Source organism: Lynx canadensis, chromosome A3 (genome assembly GCF_007474595.2).
Source record: "Lynx canadensis isolate LIC74 chromosome A3, mLynCan4.pri.v2, whole genome shotgun sequence".
Classification (NCBI taxonomy): Eukaryota; Metazoa; Chordata; class Mammalia; order Carnivora; family Felidae; genus Lynx; species Lynx canadensis.
Window position 1 is genome coordinate 82,246,995 of NC_044305.1, and position 10,854 is coordinate 82,257,848.

The following is a 10,854-nucleotide window of genomic DNA, read 5'->3' on the forward strand; positions in this document are numbered from 1 at the left end:
TTTCACCCTGGTTTCCTTCGGGTAGGTGAATCCGGGCGGCCACAAACGGGATGTGCGCACTAGATATGGGACTTCATTGAAGTCCTCGGGCGGGGAGGGGGGAGGGGACTGTTTCCGCTCGCCCCCTGCTGGCCGAGTCAGCTCGCATCACGAAGGGAGCCGTATTACTCTTTGCAGCTGCCAAAGAAGGTGCCCGTGGACCCAGAAATTGCTGCCGGCCATGAGCAGGGAAAGTTCATTTTGGGAACAGATAAAACATTTAAACTTTCCTTAGCTCATTTTTCGACATTTTGTAGTAGATAAGTCAACAGCCTACTGAACCCCCCCCCCCCAAAGTTTCCCACTTGAGGAGGGAAAAGGGATATTTTGGTTGGGCTTTTCTTTACAGTCACTTAAAATCCTTTCTTGAAGATGTTTTTTCCCCTTAATGATCAGAGGGAAGCCGTGTTTAGTCAGAGAACCAACAGCTGGACCGGAGCACGTCGTGCCTGGAACTCTGCTTTGTTATTCTCTTTGCTTATTTCTCTTTGCTTTGTTCCTTCAGAGAAGATGGCTGCCACAGGCTCCTCTTTTGCTGCCTGGCTAAGTTGGCAAGGTTAGTCAAACCCCCTGTACTGCAGAGTGCCTGAGTTAATGATTTCTCTAACTGGGGTAAAAGCCACATGACACTGCAAAACTGCATTTTATTCTATTTTTGCAAACTAGTCAGCTTTTGCACACTGATGACAAAGCTTAATGTTGTGTCACTAGACTATCTAGAGCTCTTGTATGTATTATGTTCACATTGCTGCAAGGAGCAATAGATACCTTCCCTTTTTGATGGCACTATGATTTTTCTGATAACCCTGAAAGACAAAAGAAGAGCGATCCAAAGAGACAAGATAGCATTTGGGTAAGGTTTAAGTCAAATTGGATCTCCGATCTGAGGGCCTTTTTTTTCATGGTTTTGAAGATTATTTACTGATGTGGGAAAATGTGCTTAATATATTTCAGAAAGCAAACGTGTACAACATCGTCCCCGGTTATGTGTATTTTGTGTCTATAAAGATGATAGCAAGGAAATATTTTCTGCAAGTGATGGAATGTACTTTCATTGTGCGTTTCCCCCAAATGTCTATAATTTGCCTGTTGCACTTTTACAATCAGAAAATATAAGTGCCTTTTAAAAGAATGTTTGTTTGTTTGTTTGTTTAGAGAGTGTGGGCAGAGAGAGAGAGAGAGAGAGGGAGAGAGAGAGAGAGAGAGAGAGAGAGTCCCAAGCAGGCTCTGTGCTGTTAGTGCAGAGCCCAATATGGGGCTCAATCTCGTGAACTGGAAGATCATGACCTGAACCGAGGTTAAGAGTTGGATGCTGACTGAACCACTGAGGCACCCCTAAATGCCTTTTGTATTTTATTTTATTTTATTTTATTTTATTTTATTTTATTTTATTTAAATGTTTATTTTTGAGAGAGAGTGAGCAGGAGAGGGGCAGAGAGAGGGGGGACAGAGGATCCCAAGAGGACTCTGTGCTGACAGCAGAGAGCCACATGTGGGGTTCAAACTCACAAACTGCCAGATCATGACCTGAGCCGAAGTCGGACACTTAGCCAACTGAGCCACCCAGGTGCCCCTATTTCTTGTCGTTTTGATGATAGCCAATCTAACCAGTGTGAGGTGATATTATGGTTTTGATTTGTATTTCCCTAAATTTAGTGATTCTGAACAACTTCTGAACAACTTGGCCATCTGATGTCTTCTTTGGAAAAATGTCTCTTTAGATCTTCTGCCCATTTTTAAATTGGGTTGTTGGGCTTTTTTTGTTATTCACTTGTATGAGTTCTTTATACATTTTGGATATTAACCCCTTATTGAGTGTGTAATTTGCCAATATCTTATTCTATTCAGGAGGTTGCATTTTTGTTTTGAAGATGGTTTCCTTTACATTGCAGAAGTTTTTTCATTTGATGTAGTCCAATTTATTTATTTTTGCTTCTTTTTTTCCCCTTTCACCTTTAGGGTCAGATCCATAACAATATCAGTAAGACTGATGTCAAGGGGCTCACCATATATGTTTTCTTTTAGGAATTTTATGTTTTCAAATCTTACATTCTTTAATCCATTTTGAGTTCATTTTTGTATATAGTGTAAGATAATGGTCTAGTTTCATTCTTTTGTATGTGAATGTCCAGTTTTCCCAGCACCATTTATTGAAGAGAACATCTTCTTTCCATTGTGTATTTTTGGCTTCTTTATTGTAAATTAATTGTCTGTTTATGTGTGGGTTTATTTCCGGGCTCTCAATTCTGTTCCATTGATCTGTGTATCAGTTTTTATGCCACTACCATACTGTTTTGATTACTATAGCTTTGTAATATAGCTTGAAGTCAGAGAGCAGGATACCTCCAGCTTTGTTCTTTCTCCAGATTGCTTTGGGTATTTAGATCTTTTGTGGTTTCCTACAAATTTTAGAATTATTTGTTCAACTTCTGTGAAAAATGCCATTGGAATTTTTATAGGAACCACATTGAATTGTAGTATGGACATTTTAACAATATTCTTCCAATCCATGAGCACAGAATATCTTTCCAATTATTTGTGTCATCTTCAGTTTCCTTCATCAGTATCTCATAATTTTCAGTGTATAGGTCTTTTACCTCCTTGGTTAAATTTATTACTAGGTATTTTATTCTTTTTGATATAGTTGTAAGTGGGATTGTTTTCTTAATTTCTCTTTCTGATAATTTATCATTATAAGTGTATAGAAATGCTACTGATTTCTGTAAGTTGATTTTTTCTCCTGCAACTTTACTGAATTCATTTATTAGTTCTAATAAATGGAGTCTTTAGGGTTTTATTGTATTAAGTATCATGTCATCTGCAAATAATAACAGCTTTACTTATTCCTTTCCAATATAGATGCCTTTTATTTCTTCTCCTTGCCTAATTTCTGTGACTACATCTTCCAGTATTGTGTTGAATAAAAGTGACGAGACTGGGATTGTTGTCTTATTCCTGATCTTAGAGGAAAAGCTTTCAGCTTTTCACCATTGAGTACAATGTTAGCTGTGGGTTTGTCACACACAGCCTTTATTATGTTGAGGTATGTTTTCTCTATAGCAACTTGGGGGGGGCGGTTATTGTAAATGGATGTTGAATTTTGTCAAAGTGCTCCTTCTGTATCTATTGAGATGATCATATGATTTTAATCCTTCATTTTGTTAATGTAGTATATTATATTGATTGATTTGCAGATGTTGAACCACCCTTAAAATCCCTGGAATAAATCCCACTTGATCACAATATATGCTTCTCTAAATGTGTTGTTGAATTCAGTTTACTGTTATTTTTGAGTATTTTTGCATCTGTTCATTAAGGATATTAGCCTGTACTTCTCTTTTGTGTGTGTGTGGTGTCCTTGTCTGGTTTTGCTATCAGGGTAATGCTGACCTCATAAAATGACTTTGGAAGCATTTCCTTCTCTTCAGTTTTTGGAAGAATTTGAAAATGATGTATATTAAGGCTTTGAATGTTGGGTAGAATTCACCAGTGAACCAAGACTTTTGGTTGTTTGGAGATTTTTATTACTGAGCCCTTTATTACCCCTCACTTACTTACTCTTACTAGTAATCAAATCTTTTCAGATTTTCTATTTCTTCATGATTTAGTTTTGGAATACTGTATGTTTCCAGGAATTTATCCATTTCTTCTAGGTTGCTCAGTTTGTTGGCATATAATTATGATATTCCTTTGTCTTTCTGTGGTATCAGTTGTAGCTTTTCCTCTATAATTTCTGATTTTGTTTGAGCCCTCTTTTTTTCTTAGTCCAGCTAAAGGTTTGTCAATTTCGTTTATATTTTTAAAGAACTAGCTTTTAGTTCCATTGATCTGTTGTTTTGTTTTGTTTTTAGTATCTACTTTATTTATTTTTGCTTTTTATTTCTTTCCTTCTACTAAATTTGGGCTTTGTTTGTCTCTTCTAGTTCCTTAAGGTATAAGAAGTTAGATTGTTTATTCGAGATTTTCCTTTTTTCTTAATTTAGGCCTATGTTGCTATGAACTTCCCTCTTAGAACCACTTCTGCTGCATCCCACAGATTTTGGTATATCTGTTTTTCTTTGTCTCTCTCTATATTTTTATTTCTTCTTTGATTTCTTCAATGGCCCACTTGTTCAGTAGCATGTTGTTTAATCTCCATATTTTTGTGGTTTTTCTAGCGCTCTTCTTGTAACTTATTTTTAGTTTCATACCATTGTGTTTGGAGAAGACACTTTATAAAATTTCAGTCTTCTTCAATTTATTGAGACTTGTTTTGTCATCTAACATGTGGTCTATCATAGAGAATATTCCATTTGTACTTGAGGAAAATGTGTAAATTGCTGCATTTGGATGGAATGTTCCATATATGTCTATTAAGTGCATTTGGTCTAATGTGTTGTTTAAGGTTGATCTTTCCTTATTAATCTATTCATTGATGTAAGTGGGGGTGTTTAAGTCCCCTACTATTATTGTATCATTGTCAATTTCTCCTTTTAGGTCCATTAATATGTGCTTTATATGTTTTGGTGCTCCTATTTTGGGTGTATATATATTTATAAATCTTATATCTTTTTTGCCAGATTGACCCCTTTATCATTATTTAATTTCCCTCTTTGTCTTTTATTGTAGTCTTTCTTTTTAAATATTTTAGTCATTTTATTTTTCTTTATTTAAAGTTTCTTTATTTTGAGAAAGACAGAGCATGAGTGGGAAAGGGGCAGAGAGAGAAGGAAAGAGAGAGAATCCCAAGCAGGCTCCACACTGTAAGCCTGGAGCCCGATGTGAGTCTCAAACTCACGAACCATGAGATTATGACCTTGCTGACATCAAGAGTTGGATGCTTAACTGACTCAGCCATTCCTGTTATGTTTTTTTTTTTTCCATTTCCATTTGCATGGAATATCTTTCTCCATCCCTTCACTTTCAGTCTGTTTGTGTCCTCGCTTCTGAAGTCAGTCTCTTATAGGCACTATGTAGATATGTCTTCTTTTACTAATCCACTCAGCCACTCTGTCTTTTGATCAGAGAGTTTAGTTCATTTACATTTAAAGTAATTACCGATAGGTGTGTACTTCTTGACACTTTGTTAATTGTTTCCTGGCTTTTATTATAGTTCGCCTGTTCCTCCCCTTTATTTCTTCCCTTGTGGTTTGATGACTTTCTTTAGTGTTTTGTTTAGATTCCTTTCTCATTTTCTATTGTGTATTTACATTTTGCTTTATCTTCAGTTTTTGTTTTGTGGTTACTGTGAGGTTCACATATTTTATCCTATGTATATAACCGTGTATTTTTAGTTGACAGCAACTTAAATCTGAACACATTCCAAAATTCTGTGTACTTACTCCCCCTACCATGTTTTATGTGTTTGATGTCACATTTAACATCTTTTCACTTTATGCATCTCTTAACTAATTATTGTAGTTTTAGTTAATTTTACCAGTTTTTTTCTTGTAACCTTCATACTTGCTTTATAAGTGACTGATTCTCTACCTTTACTATATATTTACCTTTAGATATTTAGGTGGTTTGTTGTTGCTGTTGTTGTTAATTAGTGCTAGTCCTTTTCAGCTCAAAGAATTTCCTTGAACATTTCCTCTCAGACCATTTTAGTGGTGAACTCCTTCAGTTCTTGCTTATATGGAAAACTCCTAATCTCTCCTTCGATTCTGAATGATAACCTTGCTAGTGGAGAATTCTCAGTTGGAAGTTTTTTCCTTTCAGCATTTTGAATATGTTATGCCACTCTCTTTTGGCCTGCAAAGTTTGTGCTGAGAAATCTAATAGCCATATGGGGTTTCCCTTATATCTATAAAGTTGTTTTTTCTTGCTGCTTTTAGGTTATTTCCTTTAAGTTTGGCCATTTTAATTATAATGTGTCTTGGTGTAGATCTCTCTAGATTCATTTTTTTTTTTTTTTTTTTTTTAGACACTCTGGGATTCCTGGACCTGATTAGGGAAGTTTTCAGCCATTATTTCCTCAAATAAATTTTCTGACCCTTTCTCTCTCACTCTTCTCTGTATGGAATCTCTATAATGTGAATATTATTTCACTTGATGTTGTCCCACAGGTTCCTTAAGCTATCTCCACTTTAAACAAATTTTTTACTTATGGGGCATTTGGGTGGCTCAGTCGGTTAAGTGTCCGGCTTCAGCTTAGGTCATGATCTCACGGCTTGTGAGTTCGAGCCTTATGACGGGCTCTGTGCTGAGAGCTCAGAGCCTGGAGCCTGCTTTGGATTCTGTGTCTTCCTCTCTCTCTGCCCCTTCCCCACTTGCACTCTGTCTCTCTCTCTCTCTCAAATATAAACAAATATTAAAATAAATAAATGAATAAATAAATATAAATTCTTATACTTTCTGTTACTCTGTCTAGGCGATTTCCTTTGATTTGTCTTCCAGCTTGCTGATCTGTCCTTCTGCTTTATCCAGTCTGCTGTTGAAATCCTCTAGTGCATTTAAAAAAAATTTTTTTTTTTTTTAATTTATTTTAGAGAGACAGAGACAGAGCGCGAGCAGGGCAGGGGCAGAGAGAGAGGGAGACACAGAATCCAAATCAGGTTCCAGGCTCTGAGCTGTCAGCACAGAGCCCGATGTAGGGCTCAAACTCATGAAGCATGAGATCATGACCTGAGCCAAAGTTGAACGCTTAACCGACTGAGCCACCCAGGTGCCCCTCTAGTGCAATTTTTGTTTGGTTATTGTATTCTTCAGTTCTGGAACTTTTGTTTGTAACCTTCTTATATCTTCTACCTCTTTGTTAAAGATCTCACTGTGTTCATCCATCCTTCTCCTGAGTTCAGTGAACATCTTTATTACCATTACTTTGAGCTCCTTGTCAAGTAGATTACTTATCTCTGTTTCATTAATGTATGCTTCTGAGATTTTGTCTCGTTCTTTCATTTGGAACATATTCCTCTGTCCCCTCAGTTTCCTGGCTTTCTATGTTTGTTTCTATGTATTAGACAAAGCAGCTGTCTCTTCCAAACTTGAAGGCATGGTCCCTGAAAGGTGAAACACACACTAGCAGGTGTGTTTCAGTCAGATGTCTGTGCAGTGCTCTGGGAGTGGTAGGCTGCCAAGCTCTGTCTCTCCAGTTGTTTCAGTCCCAGCCCCTCTGGCAAGCAGTGCCAGATGTTCAAGGGTGTCCTCTGTATGAAGTGCATGCACCTTCTGGGTCTGGTGGGGCAGGGCAGCAGTGGAGGAGCACCTGGCTATGGTGTGCCTGTCCATTGGCTTTCGCAGGGCAGGAGGCCTCAGTGGACAAGCTCTGGGCCAAGTCTGGCAAGGTGGGGCCTCAGGAGAACACTGGGATGCGGTGAACCATGTTATCGAGGAGGATTGAGAGTGCCCCAAATGGCATCTCCCAGCACTGGGCTAGCAAGGAGAAAGAGAGTTAAAAAAAAAAAAAAATTTCCTGCTAGCACCTCTGTCTTTAGAGAGATCTCCAACAGACCCCTGCTCTTCCAGTCAGTGAGTCTCCTCACACATGGCCCAGGCACTTGTCAAGCTACCGCTTTCACATTGGGACTTGTAGCAACTGAGTCTGTGTGTGAGCCCTTCAAGAGTGGAGTCTCCATTTCCTACAGCCTTCCTGCTTTCTCAGATATTACTCTGTGGTTTGAAAGCCAGTCATTTGGGGGCTCACTTTTTCAGATCCAGGTCTGACAGGCTAGGGTGCTTGAAGTAGGGCTCAAACCCCTCACTCCTCAGAGAGGAGCCATGCATTTGTGCTATGCCTTCCTCTTGTGGGTAGTTTACACCAAGGGTGGGAGTCCTGACAAGACCACTTTTCTGCCCCTCCTACTTGTTTTGACATGGCTTGCTCCTTCCTTCCTTCCTTCCTTCCTTCCTCTCTCTCTCTCTCTCTTTTCCTTCCTTCCTTCCTTCCTTCCTTCCTTCCTTCCTTCCTTCCTTCCTTCCTTTCCTGTGAAAGAGGTAGTGGAAGAGCTATTCTGCTAGTCTTCAGGTCTTTTTAGGAAAGAATTATTCAGAATGTAGTTGTAACTTTGGGATGTTGAACAGAGAAGGTGAGCTCAGGATTTCCCTACACAGCCATCTTGGACCCTCTCCTTCCTTGGGAATTTTTAAAGTAAATTTTCATTGACATATAACATACAGAAAAGTTCACAGCACATGCACACACACACACTCGCACACACACACACATCATTGGTGTTCAGCTTGATGAGTTTCTATGAAGTTCTCATTTTGATGTAATGCTCATAGACCATAAAACGGAACATTATCACAACCCCAAGAACCCTGTTGTCACTGGTACCAGTCACAATGCTCCCTAAGTTAGTCATTCCCTCCCTTCTGATATCAGATTAGTTTTGCCTCTTTTTAAACTTTATACAGGGGCGCCTGGGTGGCTCAGTCGGTTAAGCGGCCAACTTCGGCTTAGGTCACGATCTCGCGGTCCCTGAGTTCGAGCCCCGCGTCGGGCTCTGTGCTGACAGCTCAGAGCCTGGAGCCTGCTTCTGATTCTGTGTCTCCCTCTTTCTGACCCTCCCCTGTTCATGCTCTGTCTCTCCCTGTCTCAAAAATAAAATAAACATTAAAAAAATTAAAAAAAAATAAACTTTATATAAATGGACTAATACGTTTTGATACCTGGGTTCTCAACTTTAGGTTTGTGAAGTTCATCTGCGTGTTGCACACAGCTGTTGTTTGTTGATTCTCATTGATACATAGCTCCTGCCATGTGTGTATACCACAATTTACTTATCCATTCCACCGTTGATGGGTATTTGGGCAGTTTCCAGCTTTTGGTTATTATGGATACTTTTGCTATGAACACTCTTAAACCGTTGTTTACATATTGAATGCATATAGAATATGTATACCTAGGAATGGAATTCCTGGGTAATATTCACAAAATGACATATACACATATGCTTACATATTTTTCACATTAGTAGATACCACCAAACAGTTCTCCAAAGGGATTGTGTGAGCATTCTTGTTGCTGCAGATCTTCACCAGTACTTAGTATTTTATATCTTTTTTAAATTTTAAGCACTTTTTTTTAACGTTTATTCTTTTTTTTTTCTTCTTCCCCCCCTAACGTTTATTCATTTTTGAGAGACAGAGAGAGACAGAGAATGAGCAGGGAACGGGCAGAGAGAGGGAGACACAGGATCTGAAGCGGGCTCCAGGCTCTGAGCTGTCGGCACAGAGCCCGATGCGGGGCTCGAACTCACGAACTGCGGGATGCTCAACCAACTGAGCCACCCAGGCGCCCCTAAATACTTTTTTAAAGTTTATTTATTGTATTTACTTATTCTCTCCCTCCTAGGGAGGCAGGCTCCACGCTTGTCAGTGCAGAGTCAGATGCAGGGCTCAGACTCACAAGCTACAAGATCATGACCTGAGCCGAAGTTAGACGCTCAACTGACTGAGCCACCCAGGCGCCCCTATTTTATATCTTTTTAATTTTAGCTGTTCTGGTGGATATGTGGTTATATTACATTGTAGTATTTTTTAAAACTTTTTTTTGAAACATATACATAGTGAAAAATGCATGTATCATGCGTTCAGAGCTCAGCAAATTTTCATGAACCAAACACAGCACAGCTATGTCATCAGCACCCGGATCCAGAAACAGTACATTACTATTCTAAAAGCTTCATCATGTTTCCGTTTAGTCACTACCTTCTCTCCCACAGAGGGATAACTTCTATGCTGATTTCAAACCCATAGATTAGTGTTGACTGGTTTTTTGTACTTTATAGAAATAAAATCATACAGAATGCCCCTTTGTATGTCTGATTTTTATCACTCAACACTGGTAGTATGAAAGAATTCTTTCTTTCCATGTGCTCACTAATACTTGGTATTTTCCATCTTTTTAACTCAGTCTCTCTGGTAAATGTATAATATATCACACTCGAATTTTATAGAGGATCACATTGTAATTTTAAATTGCTTTCCCTTGATAACTGATGAAACAGAACATCTTTTCACATATTTATTGGCCATTTGGATTTCTTTCGTTATAAAATCTGTTCAAGTCTTTCCCTGATTCTTCTATACAATTTTCTTTTTCTTATTTATTTGTCAGAGTTGATTATTTTCTCATAAAGTTAAACATATTCCTACCCCATGACCCAACTATTCTACTTCTAGGAATTTGCTCAAAAGAAATAACACATGTCTACAAAATGAGTTGTACATGAATGTTCATTGTAGCTTTACTCACAGTAGTAGGACATTGGAAACAACCTAAATGTCTATTCACAGGAAAACAGATAAAGTATAATATATTCATAAAGTGAAATACTACTCAGCACAACAAGGGATAGACTTCTGATAACATGCAACAATATGAGTGAATTTTTTTTTAATGCTGAACTAAAGAGGCAAACAAACCTACTGAATGATTCAATTTATATAAAGTTCTAGAAAGACAAAGTTATCAGAATGAAATCAGAAGGGTGATTGTTTCAGGAGGCTAGGGGAGAAAGCACTAACTAGAAGGAGTTACTTTCTGGGGTTTTTGGGGTATGGTTTATGTAGGTTTATGTGTTTGTCAAAACTGATCAAAATATACACTTCATATCTGTGCATTTTATTATGTAAAATTAAAAAGTAGTATAGGGGCACCTGGGGGGCTCAATCAGTTAAACATCCGACTTCGGCTCAGGTCATGATCTCACACTTTGTGAGTTCGAGCCCCGCATCGGGCTCTGTGCTGACAGCTCAGAGCCTGGAGTCTGCTTCAGATTCTGGTCTCCCTCTCTCTCTCTGCCCCTTCCCTGACCGTGCTCTGCCTCTATTTCTCAGAAATAAATAAAATTTTTTTAAAAATTATTTTTAAAAGGTAGTATAAAAGTT